The sequence below is a fragment of the Cavia porcellus genome, unplaced genomic scaffold (genome assembly GCF_034190915.1).
Source record: "Cavia porcellus strain 051 isolate PalLab524CR breed Dunkin Hartley unplaced genomic scaffold, mCavPor4.1 scaffold_13, whole genome shotgun sequence".
Lineage (NCBI taxonomy): Eukaryota > Metazoa > Chordata > Mammalia > Rodentia > Caviidae > Cavia > Cavia porcellus.
Genome location: NW_026947496.1, coordinates 13,575,028 through 13,592,098, shown reverse-complemented (window position 1 = coordinate 13,592,098; position 17,071 = coordinate 13,575,028). Strand labels below are relative to the sequence as shown.

Here is a 17,071-nt window from a genome sequence, read left to right as displayed (position 1 = left end):
GAACTATACTTAGATGGTTTGATGTTTTCCATAGTTTAATGTGATTTTTAGGACAGTTTCGGTTGAAATTATAATCTATTTGTCCTATAGATTGCATAATTTTAAGGTTAATTACTTTGTCCGATCATGTCCAGTATGTTGTCAAGGATGTGTAGCAATTTTTGACATTTTAAATATTGTACTTGTTAATTATATAATTCTTTTTGGTTTTTTTAATAGTTCAAGATTCTCTACTGAGGTTTCTTGTACCTTCATTCAAGTATATTTTCCTCTATACCCTTGAGCAGTAATTCTTAATAACTATTTTTAAAAACTTTGTTTGCTAATACCAACATCTGAATCATTTGGACCTCACACTCCATTTGATTTCTTTCTTCCTTAAGTGGGAATTACATTTTTAAATTTTTCTTCATGTGTTTGGTAGTTTAAAGATTATATTCTGAATGCTGGGATGCCTTATTGTAGAAACTATGAATTCTGTTCATCTCTGTGAAGTAAACCTTCGATCAGGTGGTAAACTGGCACCATTCAAACATAAATTATGAAACTTCAGTTTCATTCTCTTAGCTCTTTTGGGCTGCTTGAAGTCTATCCCCCAAATGCATTGTGCTGGGGTTATCCAGATTTGTTACACAGATTTGGAGTTTCTCCTCTTCTGTGGCTTTGCCCTCTCTGGGACTTTTCATCTCAATCTTGAGTCTAAATCTCAAACTTCAAATGACATTTTCTTAACATTCATAATAATGAATGACTCTTCATAATAATTATTTAAGTCCATAGATAGTTGACAATAAACTGAAAACAAAAAGGCTCAAGCCTCCATCAGCAGCCAGTTCTTATTCTTCCCCTACCCTCCTCTAGTTTGTCATTCATTCAATGTCAGCCAAGAAAGGCTCACCACAGTGATTAAAAAGTCTCAGCAGCTCCCCAGGCAGGTGGACCCAGGTTCCGATAGTAGCAGTGCTGATCCAAAATCCAGAGGTAAAAGTTTACAGAGATCCCATCCAATTTGGAATGTTCTACACTGAGTTGGGAGCCTCCCACTGAGGGAGTACAGGCACTGACCAATTTCCGGACACCGTTCTATGGTGTCTGTTGCTAAACTCTTCACAGTGTACAGAGAGTCCTTTACTCTCACCTTACTCTGATGCACCTCACTTTGGGAGACGCCCTCCAATAGCCAGGACCAACAGTCTAGGCTCTGCTTCTCAATTATCCCTACTCTCAGTTCCCGCATCAATTCACACACTTACCTTTTATATAATCTATTTTTCTCTAAGTATTATCTCATCACTTATATATGACACTCCATGCCCTCATCTTAGTAGTTTATAAATGACATAGGATAGAGGATCGATAGATAGATCGATTGATAGACAGATAGATGACAGGTAATATTTAACTAAAGAAGTATTTTACTTGTTCATATTCATGCACATCAATCTGCTCATGTACAGTATTTTACAGCACACTCAGAAAGAAATGGAAATGCTGCAAAGAGCTGTAAAAAGTAAATTTTATTCAGAAAGAATTCCTACACCTGAAGACTGCGCTGCACACCATCTCTACAAAGGTGCTTTAAATTCAGATTTCTGTTCTGCCTCTTCCTGATCCAACGCTTTCCAGCGTCCTCCAGTGTCTCCAAGCCACCATCTGGGTAACTGGCTTCAAATGATCACAGATGCTTCTCAACTTTGCTGTGCTGTGAGGTTTAAATTCGTGGCTCCTTACACTGCCAGTTTTTCCTTCTAGAAATTTCTAAGATCTGTTGCCTCCTTTGTCAAAAATTATTTCTGCCATCTTTTGCTTCTTCAAGGGTGTGTATACTATAACAAAACCATCCACACTCTCCCTCATTTTGATAAGCTTTTTGTTTCTGTAAATTTTCACTGCATGGATAGAATCCTCTTAATTTGGTTGTTGCTGGTTGGTGGGGGTTGTATACTGACACAATCACAATGAATTGACTCAAGCAATATTTTTAAAAATCATCCAAGCAATGTATGACAAGAACAGATAAAACAAGGCAATTGAATCAGTCCTTTTTAGCCAATTATTTGTAGACAGAAACTCTGATTCTCTGTTCACACATGAAGTTTCTCCTTAGCTGCAGTGTAACTACGTGGCCATGTTTCTTAAGCCTTGTAGCATGGTGTGTTGCATTACGATGATCGTTGTAAAATATGTTGCCAGTATCTTCCCCCCCTCCAAATCCATCAGAGATATTTTAGGTATCACTGCACCACTAACTCAAGCTGTTCATATAGAATGAAAGTAATCAGAATTGAGAGGGAAAAATAGGAAGGAAAATAAAAACCATCTCCCAAAAGAGCAGGAACACATGAAAACTTGCCTAGGCTAATCATCAGGAGTGTAAAATTTTTATTTCTCAGTTAATAAGCACCACCTGTGTTTATAAAAAGTCTCTGATGACTTGCTGTTTTTTGTGTCACAAAGAATATAAAGTGTTCTCTGAATGAATTCCATCGGATACATGTGGACTATTAATACACTTTAACATCCATCCTGCATGGTGACTGACGTAGCCTCCATTATCCCCTTTCCACCTCCTCCCCTATACTTTCTTCTTTAATTTTTTTATTGAAATGTTATAATCTAAAAAATCATTTACTGCATATAAATCAATTGCCTGTGACACGTTACAGAGAAAAAGAAAACATCAGGATTGCCAATAACAGGCATTCAGTCTCATAAAACTTGTAATCAACTTCCAAGCCAAGGCGTAAACTGTAATATATTGCTACAAACCTACAACAATAATAAACTATTTGAATTGCACCTTCACATTCTCAGTCGTTAATAACAAATAAGCATGGAAAATTTTTGACAGTCATTCATTTTAATGGGTGTCTGTTTGTTTATCAGCATGTGTCATCTGGCATTATAGAACACAGCCTCTTCCTTGGAAGGGGATGAAGACTGAGGAGGGAGATGGGGGGATGCTAAGTTTGCACACTGACTTCAGACAAAGAAGACTCCATGTACTAGAAAATTCTAACAGCAATGCATTTAGTTTCATTAGTACATGTTTATAGTAAATAATGTTGACAGTCCTTGTAGGAAGTTGGAACATGTACATAATAAATCTTAATTCATTTTCATCCTCTTTCTTGACCTCCCACTCATATATTTATCTCCTTCTCCCCTTTTTTTGGTACATAATGTTTACATTCCTATTAGAAAAACACATTTTAACTGGGGGTGTAGCTCAGTGGCACAAGCGCCAGCCTGGCAAGCACAAGGTTGTGAGTTTGATCCCCGGTACCAAAAGAAAAAGAAAAACACATTTTAAAGCAACACTGATAATTCATTTTCTTCCACAAGGAATGGCCATCATCAAGAAATCCAACTATTTTCATCTTAACTTAAATCTTGACCAAGTATGAAAATTTTTACAAGCAAGTTCTCAATCTGATTAATTTTTATTTGGACTTTTAGGGTTATCTGTCTTAATCACTCTTCCACTCTTAGGATAAAATACCTGTTGGCTGAAAACTAAAGGAGATGTTTATTCTGGCTCACGGTTTCAGTGGGTTCTGTCCATGGTTGACTGGTTCCAAGGTGGAAGCATCATGGTGGAAGGGCCAGGCAGACACCATCTGCTCTTCCCATGACAGTCTAGAAGCAGAGAAACAGAGGAGAAGACAGAGACAAAAATGCACCCTTTCAGCTCATACCCCTGACTACAAACAGTGAGGACTCCATCTACTGGGAAAAGACCTCCAGTAAGACCTCCCTCCCAACAAAATCCACAGCTACTAAACTTATCAGCAGATATATCCACCAATTCATGATGCAATCCGCTTCCAAATACATGAGATTTGAAGGGAGCATTTTAGTGCCAAACCATAATAACATCAGGCACTGTGCTAAAAACCAACTTGAAATGGTGTCAGAATAAGCCACTTATTTTGTAAATAAATCTGGGAGTTAAGTGGGCTCAGCTAGATGCTTCTCGTGTGAGGTTTTTATCACAGTTACAGTGAGTGAGACTGGGCCAGAGAGCTGAGCTTGTCTTAAGAGACTTTCTACTCATGTTTAGGGTTGGGCTGGGAAGGTGCACACAGCTATGTATGGGAACAGTTATTTCTCTCTCCCTCTTCCTCTCTCTCTCCCGGCCCTCCTTAGGTTGACTTCACATAACCATATTTCTCACACGGTGACTAAAGGCTCAGAGCAATTCTCCTGAGGCCTGCCTCAGGAGCAGGTGGAAGCTGAGTCCTTTCCATGGCCTCATATCACAGATCAAACTCCCACCATGCTCTCTGCTGTACAGTCAAGACTGCCTCACAGACACAAGTTCAAACAGGCTCCATCTTTTAATGAAAACTCAACAAGTTTCCTATGCCATGTGGGCCACGTGTGGGAGAGATTCCTCCAAAATGCAACCTGTACCCTAGATTTCCAGGGCATGCTTACATGCCCCATGCCCCCTCCTCCACCCACAGCAAGTGGATCTCTTCATTGGTAATGCAGTAAAACAGCATGAGGCCAACACCACCACATTTCCAGAAGCTCTTGTAGTGGTATTGTGAGTCAATAGATGCCTGTCAGACAAAATGGGGTTAGGTGAAAGAAGGACTTGGATAGACTACAAGACAGAAGAAACTCTGAAGACTTGTTATTCAAAAATATGAGTCATAACCCAGCCTCTCCCATTTGCTGGCCATAAATTCAGACTCTCAGGCTGCAGGTGAACCTACTGAGTCACTGTCACCATCCCCAGATGACCCTGTGTGTGTAGACGTTGTGAGGTCCCCTTTTAGCAGACTGCATAGAATACAGCACTGAGCGTTGATCGAATCCTGTTTTCACCCAGTGCATTCCTGGGACTGTGGGGATTCACTGAGGTACCTCTGTGACCCCAGTGTTTTTAGGGGGCTGAACTGCAATCGCTCCCTCAACCCTCCTACAGGCCTCTCAGGAGACCCTGATGGTTCTGCTACCTCCCCTCCCCAAGATTCAGGCCTGACACTGAAAAATAAAGGCTGCTGGCCCCAGCCCTTCTGACTTCCTCTTCTCCCCTCCTCCACAATTTCCCAGGCCTTGGGGAAGGAAGCGTTTGTCTAAGCTCCTGCTCCTCTTTGGGTAGAATCCCCGTGCATCATAACCCACTTCATACGTTGCTTCATTCTTCACTGCATCCTAACATTCATAGGAGGGCCTGGCACACAGGAGGGAGGTGATCAATAGCTATAGACATGGGTGCACATGAGCCGCAAGGGAGCAGAGAACGTGCTCACATGCATGGGTTGTGAGCACGTAGGTCAGAGGGAACAGCCACCACATCTGCTTTCTGGTCAGGTGGCCTTCCACTGCCCACCCAGGGAGCTGCAATTTCTTCCTTGCTTTAGCTGCTCAGCAGGGAGACAGTGGTCTTCCACATCATCAGGGCTGTATATGCTCTGACAGCTTTTGCACATCTCCAAACCTATCTCCCACCTTCTCTCAGACCACAGCAGTGAGTGGGAAGGAGCAGGAGGAGGAAGAGGAGTACAAGAAAGAAGATATATTAGTCAACTTGGCATTGCTATGACAAAATACCTAACATAAACAACTTCAAGTAGGAAATATTTATTTGGCTCATGGTTTTGGAGGTTTCATGGGCGCTTGACCTGGTTGCTTTGGGATCTATGGTGAGGTGACCCATTGTGTCAGAAGGGTATGGCAGAGAACAGATGCTCACCTTGTGACATCTAGGAAGCAGAGACAGAGAGAAAAGAAGACAAGATACACCTTTCAGTTTACGCTCTATGACCTATTTCCTCCAACTGAGCTGCCAACAGCCCACTCAGGCTATGAACTCTTCAGTGGATTAATCCTGATGAGGTCCATGGCTTCACAATCCAGTCCCCCTCTAAACCCCACTCTGAACACCGCTACACTGGGCACCAGGCCTTCAACTCATGAGTCTTTGGAGAACATATCACATTTAAGCCATAACAGAGGAGGAGGAGAAGACGGGGAAGGAGAAAGGAAAGAGAGAGATGGAGGAGGAGGAACATGAGGAAGGAAAGAAATAGGACTTGGAAAGAGGACAATGTCAGAGGTCTGAAGAATCTGAGACAGCAACACATGAGTGTCACTAGGTGGCACCTAGACAGGGCTGGGTGGAAGGGAAGGCTCCCCTCAGCAGATGTCGGTTCAGAAACTGCAGAGAAGGGAAGGCCCTGGAGTCTCAGTGCTGCTGCTCGACAGCTCAGTGAGAGAGCTCAGAAGGACCCCTTTTGGGAATAACAGTTTGGGACCTTGTAGCTGAGGTGCTGTCTGTCAATGGTGAGCAGCTGTTGGGAAATGTTCCACAGGACATGCAAATCAGGTCATTTTTATGGTTTTAAATTTTGCTGGTTTAAATTTTGCTGGTTTGCAAGATACATAAACCAGGTAGTTTTCATGTTTTAAGCTTTGCTTATTTAAAACCATAAAACTTATAAGTTTTATGGTTTTAAATAATTGAATGAAAATATGAATTTGACACTTATGGGCTTCAGAGATAGAAGGTTTCAATTTATAGTCAAAAATTCCACAAAGTAGGGGCCAACACACAGAAGCCACCATGACTCACTTATACAACAGGAGGGGAGGGTGGTGCATGTTCACTGGGAGGGGGAGGAACTGAGAATTTGGAGAGGATGAGAGGTTTTGTCAGACACCAGGATTGGCTAATTACATATCACATGACCCAGACTGGTCCAACCTGTGCTGTCCTGTGGTGACTGAATTTAGGAAAACACTGGAATTGATCGAATGATTAAGAAATCCAAATCACTCTCATTTGAAAAGACTTTAGGAACAGATGTAACATACTACATTCTTATAAAAATCTTTATGCTTATCGAAGAAATCTGATTATTTTACATTTGCTTTCTCCTTCACAGTAAAAGTTTTAAAAGTCATCCAAAAGCCCTCCTGCTCGTGAAAAACACATCTACGTTGAAATGGTGTACAGTATTTGGTCAGGATGACACTACTGACTGGATTTCAGTTATGCATTTTTTTCAACTAGGAAATAATTTTAGTGGGGTTTGTTTTGGGTGGGTTTTTTTTTTAAGGTGTCATTAGTTGAGCGCACAGATTGTGTAACCCTTCTTAGAGCAGGCTCAGTCATGAGGAACCATGTAGATTGGAAAAAGAAACACTTTACTGCACACCCGGAAAGGCGCTTTTGTAAAAGCACAGGAGAGGGAGGGGTGCGTCCGGATCAATCAGCCTCCAACACAGGATTTGATATTATCAAAACAGGTCTCGCTCGAGCTATGAGCCATCTGCTCTCAACCTCAGCTGTTTCCTAAGGACATGACTTTCCATTAAAAAGCAAACTCTTGGTAGAAATTTTTTTCAGGGAGAATTGAGGAAAATAATAATTTTTAAATGTTTACATCCTCTTCCATGAAACAGAAAGGACAAGGCTTTCTCTCCAGGTAGCATGTGCCCTTTGAAAAAGATAAACTCTTTCATGTTGAAAGAAAAATAAACCAATTTTTAATACTCAACAATCCAATGGCTGTTTCTGTGTCCAACCTGGTGGCTTGTTTGCACGTTCAGAACCATTAGCGATCTCCTGCGAGGCAGAGGAAGTGGATTTTGTTTGTGCTTTTATGAGCTATAATAGCTGCACCACAAGACACAGCATTCCTTGTACTTCAAGTTATGCTAAGTGAGAACAGAACATGAGTGACATTACATAAGCGTGGAAATTATATAAATGAGCTGCTCAGGCAAAAACCATTGTTAAGTCAAGGTACCTATCTCCTAACTCCCAAGGGCTGAGATAATACCAAACTCATCTGCAGATGTTGAGCAATTGGATAAAAGGTGCCTTGTTACTGCTTTTGTTCAGAAATACAGACATATTACGAGTGGATTCTTTCAGCAAACTCCTGACTTGGAAGCCAGTAATGTTACCTAGTAACCTGTAAAATCTTCCGGGGATAGAAAACAAGGCTTTATTTTGTTGCTATTGTTGTTGATGCGGTTTTGTTTTATTTTGTTTTTGTTTTTGTCATTGTCTTTGTTTATTTTGTTTTTGAAAAAAGAAGTCCCAACTTGGAAAGGTTAATAAAGAATTTAAAGCCCAGTGGTAAAACCATCAGCCCATTCCTAGGTAGGTCCTCTCTTAAGGGAGCCATCTGAGACGGGACTCAACCTCCCTGCCCTCATCCACCCCAGTACCCCACAAAGCTTTCATACTGCAGCTACTTTGCAGAACTTTGTATTAGAGGTGAGAAAATTTTATTTCTCACATCCTTATAAGGAAGGACGGTACTATAAAAGCTGGGCATAATTCCGATATGACACAAGTACATCGGTCAGCACAAATGAAAATGTTACCATGTTGAAAAACAGCAGCAGAAAAGCTTTTCGGAAAAGCAAGGAAGAATAAGGAGATGTGAGGCCGAGATGTCCAGCAGCTCAGCGTCTTCCCACCCTGCATCCCGGGTGCCCACGCATCCTTTTGTCCGTCCCCAGGTGCGTGTGAGGGAACTGGTCATGCAGGTTCATTTCCTACACCTGCTGCCGTGTGCAGCCACCCCGCTTCTGGCCCTGAGGAGAAGTTCTCTTTCCTTCCAGCAAGATAATGTTTTAAAAAGCTGACTTTTAAACCTCTTACTGAATTTTTTAATGGATTAAATTCATCATGTCACCAGCTGCTGTGCCGCTAATAGAGCCATAAAACACTGTATTAAAGGATTACCCATGCAAAATTTCCTCTGGTGCTAATGTGAATTTTAATACTTTTAACATTTAGTTGAGATGGGAATGTCCAAGAACAGCTTGTTCAATAGGTTGTTCTATAAAATTAAGTTCCTCGTCTCATCAGAAATGCCAGGACTCCATTAAGTTAAAATTTTACAGAGAGGCTAAGATGATTCAGTGTGCAGCATTTGTGAGGAGGGAGACAACAGCTGCTTCTACATTAATGCTAGAAAGAAAGAAAGAAAGAAAGAAAGAAAGAAAGAAAGAAAGAAAGAAAAAGAAAGAAAGAAAGAGAGAGAGAGAGAGAGAGAAAGGAAGGAAGGAAGGAAGGAAGGAAGGAAGGAAGGAAGGAAGAAGAGAAAAGCAAAATAATCATGAATCCCGTAAGGTCACAGAAGAAAACGCTAACTTCAGATTTCTGGAAGGTCAGTTTCTACACCCCCCCCAAAATGCTGCTGATTGGAAACACTTGAATTTATGACACTTCCAATGTCATCTGTCAGAAGGCCGAAGAGTCTTAAAATGTACAAAGCAGAGAGCTTGCAAAATTCCACAGATAGCAGACTTTGCATGACAAAATGTGATTAGATGTATGCAGGAGATAGGAAAGGAAGCCCCGGACAGAGGATTTGCAGAGAAAAAATGCTCAGAATGATGCAGTACAATTTCTCTGTTCTACAGGGGGCAATGCAGAGAGCTTAAGAGAGTCCAGCTTGCCTACAGTCACACAGCTAACCAGAAACAGATCAAAGGAAAAACCTGGGTTTCCTGACACCCCCAACAAGAAAGTGCATGCCTACCTCACCTAACTGTAAATACAAACATATTGATTTTACTCATATGAAATGGCTTTCATATCAAGCAACAATAAAGAATCAATAAGCACACAGTGTTATGGTCAGGATTCTTCTAAGAAAGATTTGGGAATAAAATAACAAAGCTATGTGTATTGTACACAGTTCCCAAAGTGAGTTCTCAGTCAGACCGCCTTCCAAATATTAACTTAAAATTCTATCTTCTCAGCTCTCTTTCCTTTTCTACTCGTGAATGACCCTTCAAATCCCAAGGGTAGCTCCTACCTATGCATCTGAAACATGACAGCAATTTCATTATTTCCTAAAGAAACTGCATCTTAAATGAGGTTGTAAAAGCAATGTAGACTTTGTCTTGAATGTTGTTCAATAATCAGTCTCAGTGCAATCATCAACAGAGGCTCCAAATTCTCATCACAATTAAACCCAACATTAGGAGGTGTACGGTGCCTTATATGAAAAATACAACCCAGGGACGATCAGTTTTAATCAAAATCCTCTAAAGCCAAGGTTTTTTGCCTGGGTTGAATTTTGTCCGCAGCTCCATATTTTGTACTCTGTATGTATTACTGTTCTGAGATCCTGTCATTTCTTATCAGAATGAGAAAGGCTAAAGAGATAATATTTCAATAACATACTGGCCTGATCATAAAATAACTCAATGGAAATGTGTAACTGCCTCCGGCAGCCTGGCAGGGTACTCAGCAGTCGGATGATTTCTATTCTGGGGTTTTTTTTTATGGCTACATTTTCTGTTATATCAGACATCCCCTCAAGTCTTAGTTATGCTTTTATTCAAAAGGGAAAACCACAGTATAAAGACCTACAAAACTTATTATGATATATTGCTATAGAGAAATAAAAATAGCTGCCACAGTAGCATATTGAGAAGGACAGGGCTGCTATGTTAATTGACCTTTTCCTATCTCATCCACCAGCGCTGAGGCCTGAGTTTCCCGGTTGCTAGGCAACGGGGGTCACAGTTTTCAGGTCTTAAATGCACAACCTAGTCAAAAAAAAAAGAAGATGTGATCTTCAGAGAGAGAGCAGATACTCGAAGCAGCAAGAATTGCAATAGGCACGGAGGGTTTTGATTTTTTTCTTTCCTTTATCACACTAAACACTGAAATGGAGAAACTTTGACATTTGTCAAAAGATTATGAGAGCAGATTTTTAAGTTCTGGTGATTAGAATCTATTGCTGAAACAATATGAAGAAAATCCAGTGAAGCTTTTCTTTGATACACGCCTTGACATACGGCTTAGGATTGTGGCTGCAGGTAGAATGATGATCAAACTCACACGCTGAACACACGCGCACACAGGCATGTCAAACACACGGAGTGATCTCAGAAGATGAATTCAGGGGCTTATTTGCAGGTGAGGGAGTTAAAAAGATGCATTCTTTCACAAACATTCCTGCATTCTGCTGTGTTTAATGACAGGGCTGCGGGCAGCACACCAGCACCTAAAGGTCATTGGCGAGAGAGCTCCTTCGTTCCCTGCCGGTGTCTCCACCTCTAAATCCAACCTTCCTTTAAACTTTAATAAAGGGCATTAGCGAGGATCTATTTCTCAACCAGAAGGAAACCCTGCTTCCCTATCTAACTGACAATATAGTGTGTAGACACATATTTAACTTCAGGGAGATGTGCGTATAACTTCCCATTGCATGTGGATTGTGCAATTTTGTTTTTAAGAAAGAATTTGGTAGATTTATACAAGTGTCAAAAATAAGGAAGGGAGGGCTTCTCAGCTTCCCACTTCCTAATGTATTTGGATATCTTTGCTGTAGACGATAGCTACTTTTATTTCACTTCATTTCAGGATTTACTCTGTAGCTATCATACTATTTGGGAAAACAGACACAGTTGTTAACTCTAAAAGTTCTAATTTTCTTGACAGGAGGTTTTGAAGGAAAGATGGAAAATGTGTGTGTGTGTGTGTGTGTGTGTGTGTGTGTGTGTGTGTGTACATTTTGGGGGAGGAATAATTATAAACTACAAAGGAATAATTTGGAATCCAGGCTTTAAAGAGACAGATCGAAGGGTTTCGTGGTTTCTCTCACCGTGGGCCATGTCTAAGTGCTTACGGATCCCACATGACTTCAGCCCAGGCCACTAGATAGACATCCCAGCTCATATAAATAGCAATGAGATAGCCAGGGGCCAAGGCCTGCGCCTGGAGACTGGCTGTCAGATAACTCTAATGATTTCTTTGGCCCTGCAGGGTGAAAAATTTACTTCATACTTTTTTTTGTCTAATATTTGCCATTTTCCTTTCCCTGAAGATAACTGTCATTTTTAGATATGTCTGCTGCCTTTTCCAAGTTGTCAGCCTCAAAAAATCATAAAATCGAGGCCGTGGGATGAAGATGCAGACCTGGCAAAGCACTGAGGTTCAGATGGCACACGCAGGTCTGAGAAAGAGTATGACCCAGAAGGACCTCGCTCCTGCAAGCATCCTCCTCGAAGCCATCTGCACCTGGCTCTTGGGTGACTACCACATCCTGCTTTCTGTTACGCTCTGGGCACAACTTCCTGACATTCACAGGTCACAGAGGACAGAAATGGAGGATGGCAGGACAGCTCCCTCCAGAGCAGCTCCCAGTCCTAGAGCCAATCCCAGGGGCGGGATGCTCTGAGAGTGTGCCCGGTGGGCAGAAACTGCTGGCTCTTCCGCAAGAACATAAACACAAACAGAGAGGAAGGATTTAGGAACTTCACTGCAGTTGAATGGAATCACTTTGTGCCTGGTAAAAACAATAAAAAAAATTTGAATCTGTGCTCACTGTATCCTTCTCCATTAAATTTATTTCCTAGAATTTCTTTTTCTTAATAGATTTTTTTTTTTACAAAAGCATGGGTCCACAATGTGTTGGGGGTTTTTTCTTCTTTTTCTTTTTCTTCCTCTTTTTCTTTTTCTTTTTTTAAACAGGCCCTTGAGAACTACCCTAAGCTGCGGTCATTATTCCCAACTTGCCAGAGTACTCATAAAAATGTAATAAATCAAGCCTCTATTACAAGGCTCTTGTAGGAGGCAAGCAGGAGGCCACAGAGGGTCTCAGTAAGATCCTTTATGCCCCAAATGTGTTTCCTTTAAATGCCACATATTAGCATTTTTTTTCCTTTGCGTTAGATGTTCTTTCTCTGAGTCTCTGAGAGGCCAGCCAGTACAGACACATTGGTACCCACGTGGACTCACTGATTTTCTCTGCATGCAAAAGAGAGATAGATACTCAGCATGGGAAGCAGAAAAAGTGAAGGGAAAAAAAAAGGAATTGAACTGAAATGAATCGAGTGTAGGGTTTGAGCGAAAATCTGTGAATCTTGGTCCAGGAAGGAGCCTCATGGATGCCACATGGCTTTGGTCTGTATTCCTCACCTGCCCTCCATGAACCATCCTCTCCCCTCCATCACTCAGGGACAGGTCCTGACCTTCTCATGCGCAGCTCATGCTCTGATCCAGCTGAGCAGAAATTCATCCAGAGCACAGCTGGGGTTTGTCCCTCACAGGACTTTATCCTCAGACCCATTCTCCACCTCTCCCTGCTCTACCCTGCGCTGCAGGAACGGTGGCTTCCAACCACCATTCTCAGCTTCCTCTTAGGTTTGCTCTGTGGTGGTGCCGGCAGAACTCTAGATTAGGCACAAAAGGAAGGGAAATCCACCAACCCACTGCTCTACCTCCTCCTCTACTCAGGCATTGCTAGGAACAAAGACACATGCCCAGGATTCCGGCTTCCACCAAACAGTCCCCACAGTGGTTCAAGAATCCACAGCCACGGAGGGAGCCAGCTTCTGGGGCCTGATAGCATCACTGGCCTGTGGACCTGCAGTCCGTCCTTCACCTCCACCCCCCGCCATTCCCTAAGTTAAATCCTCGAATTCTCTGATGAACTAGTGTGATCACTTTTCTCTTGACTTGATATAAGGGCTGGGTTTTCTTCTGGATAAGAGACCCAGCCTTGCAGGCAGCTGTGTAACCAAAATCCAGGCCTCTGTTGGGTAAAATGATTTCCGGTCGGGAACACAAACACGTTGACTACAAACTTCTTCCTGGGCTGGAAGCTCTCCAAGCATCAGTCTCATCCCCATTGAAACCCCAGTACCTAATACAGCACTCGTGCATTCTGCAAGATTAATTGTATACATTCACTGTCAAAAAAAGAAAAGAAATATTTTACATGAATATTTTAAAGACAAAATTAATGCATTCACTCTATACTGTGAAAAATAAAGCTTAAAACCTTCATTTAGTGTTTTTAAACCACAAAAATCCCTAGTCATTTTGATTTTTTTTTTTTTGCCAATCACTGCCCGATTATTTCAACAACACAGCAAACCCAAAGGACCATAATTTTGAAATTAGACCCCAAAAAAGTAAATCAGATTTGCCTTCAAAAAGGAAGAAATAATTTCAATAGAATTCCTTGCTGAAACCTAAATTTAAGTAGTCAATTTCTTACCTGGGCAAAGTGTACTTACTTGTAAGAGGTAAATTATCACATCATAAAACTGTCTAGTAGGATTCTAGCTGTTCGAGGTGTTAAATACCTGTGTCACCTTTAAAGAAAACTACTTTTGACATTTACTTCTCAGAAGAAAGGCAGGTGCTAAAGTAGGCAGGGGTGGCCTGAGGCAAACTGGGCTGGGGTGGGAGATCTGTGTCCCCACCTCCAGAACCCTGCCACCGCGTGCCCCACCTTCCAGTGTGAGACCTATGCTTCATTTACTACAAGTGGCTGATAATAGCTTAGAAATTTATTCCATTCTGGAATATGGACATTTTTATTGTAACCAGCTTGATGAGGTGCTTCTTAGAATCACCTGGAAGACTACTAAAACCCAGATAGCAGGAGTCACCACGCAGAATTCTCTCTCATGGTGCGCGGTGGGATCCTCTTCTTTCCATTTCTTACCAAATTCCCAAGTGCCCCTGCAGCTGCTATGTGGAAATCACCCTTCCAGGACACCCCCCTCCCCCATGAGTGGACCCATCTGGATGCCTGAGGCAGCTTCCGCCCTTCCTCATGTGAGTCTGGCCTGTGACTGCTTTTACCCCCAAACAGGTCAGAGCCTCAGAATGTTAAAAAATAATCCAATAGATTACCAAACATTATTTGAAAGATATAAAATCCTGTGCACTTACCCCTCCCTGCAAAGTCTCATTTATCAGTCATATGGAAACACCTAAAAATTTGTTAAAGCTCCTCACAGGGGCCCTGAGACTGGGGCCTTCAGGAGGCCTCTGTCAGGAGACAAAGTACAGCAAAATGTGTGTCATCCTACATGGGGCCAAGCTCAGCTCCAACCTGGAAGGAACCCCATGCCACTGCCTGTGGACCCCAGAGAAAGGACAGGCATCCTGTAAGCCTCTGTGTATTCATTGTCAACATCCTCCCCTAAAACTACCTCTTGTTGGCAGCATCCTGCCTACTTGGAGGGCCACCCCAACTCCGATCTCTGCATATGAGAAGGAGAGACATTGTACCTTCTGTGATGAAGTCTTAATTGTGAGACCTGAGGTACACTTTCAAGGCTGAGGCAACAACCTTAATCTTTTTTGCCTTGCAAAAATAAACACTCTGTTCACTGATCTCATTCTTGCAAAGCAGTTACTGCTCGAGTGATCAACAGAACCCGTTTTGTAGACTCTCTAACTACAGGAAAGTTTAAGTTTGCTGATTATTTTGAGTCCTGGACTTTACTGTGGCATCTAACACCCTAATTTCCACATTTTTTAATTGGAGAAAATCCTACTAACCAACAACAACAAAAAAAAAAAACCTGAGAAAAAGAAATTAGATTCATCCTTCTAAACCTGTCAGATTGATTAATAGATTTTATAGTCCCCTCTTGCCACAAGAAAATGATGTGTGACATAGCAGTTCGCTTAATTTGTTCAATAAACAATTTCAGCATGTTAGACACTAGGGTGATAAAGATGAATACAACCAAGTCCTCAAAGTGTTCATGGACAGAGACAGTAAGGGCTATTTAAGCAAATTTCTCAAATAAAATGTTGCAGGTCCCTAATCAGAAAAGCATGTAGAGTTCAGTGTCTTACAGAGGAGTCTATGTATTATATCGGAGAGGAAATGATTCCGTGGGTGCACGTGTGTGTGTTGTGTGTGTTGTGTGTGTTTGTGTGTGTGTTTCAGTACTAGGGATGGATGACTGAACCCAGGGCCTTCACACTGAGTTACACCCCCAGCCCTTTGTTTTTATGTTTTATTTTGAGACAGGATGTTTTTAGGTTACTAAGTTGCCCCAGCTGGGCTCCAACTTGCCACCTGCCTGTTTCAGCATTCCGGACAGCTGGAATTATAGAAATATACCTCTATTGTCAAGTGCTTTAACAAAAGGAATCACTGCCAGTTCCATGAAGAGTGAGTGATTTGTGCCTGGACACAAAGAGAATACTTTTAAAAACTGCTTTCTGAATCTCAAGCATGCAGAAAAATCACTCTGAAAGCTTGATTAAACACACACACGACCGCCGCCACCATCGTCATCACCATCATCTTCTTCTTTGGTCTCCCCTCAGTTCAGAAAATCTGGAAAAGCGTCCAAGAATATCCATTTCCACCACATTCACTCAATGAATGATGAAATTTTCCTTGACCACACTATGGATGACCAGGAGTTCTGAGCTGCAAGCCAGTGGTGATGAAATGTGTTCCCCAGAGACCGGCAGTGTCACTCAGCAGGCAGACATTCAGCAGAACAAATGCAGAGGAGCTAGAAGAGGTGACATGATGACTGAGGGACCAGCAGAACAAAGAGAGAGACGGAGGCTTCAGACTTGGACCTGAGTTCAGATTTCAGCTCTGCAGCTTGATCAGGTGATTTCAAGCAAGTCACCCAACCTCTCTGACAACTTCTTTATACCACTTGTAGAACAGTTCCCAACTGCCAGAGTTTCTGTGAGAGTCAGGAGGTAATGTAGGTAAGACAAAGCCCCAGTATTGGTAACAACACATAGTAGGCGCCCACATCTCCCAGAGCGGAAACATGAAGATTGACATTTAAAAAGTAAACTTCAAATAGGGTGATTAAAATAAATGCTATACTCGTGATAAAAATCCAGCTCAGTGGAAGAACAGATTACTCACACTGGCTACCTCAAAGGGATTTTTTTGAAGGTGAAATGAAATAATACAACCCAATTCTTCAACATTTGTTTATTAATAGACACTCAGCGTTGTTGTTGATTTTTCTCCTCCATCCTCCTCTTAACTCTAATCAAGGAGATTTCTGGGAAAGTCTCATGAAGCAGCTAGGCAGAGCAGAGCAGAGTTTAAATTCTGGCTCGGCATGATGGCACTCACCTCTCCTAATCCCAGCACTCGGGGAGGTTGAGGCAAGAAGATCATAAATTCAAGCCCAGGCCAGGCAACTTACCAGTATGGCAAGATACTGTCTCAAAATTAAAACTAAAAAAAAGGGGCTGGGGATGTAGCTCAGCGCAAAGGCCCCGCGTTCAGTCCCCAGTACTACAAATAAATAAGTCCTGCTAAACCAGGTATTGCTTTTGTGA

At 41.9% G+C, this 17,071-nt stretch overlaps 1 long non-coding RNA gene across 3 annotated transcripts in view; it reads right to left on the bottom strand.

The window, feature by feature from the left end:
• Positions 1–17,071, bottom strand: part of LOC134478492 (uncharacterized) — a 95,963-nt gene that overhangs the window by 56,318 nt on the left and 22,574 nt on the right. For all 3 annotated transcript variants that reach the window (XR_010051132.1, XR_010051130.1, XR_010051131.1), the window contains exon 2: positions 3,503–3,639. This is a non-coding gene — a long non-coding RNA (uncharacterized LOC134478492). The remainder of the gene's footprint in view (positions 1–3,502; positions 3,640–17,071) is intronic.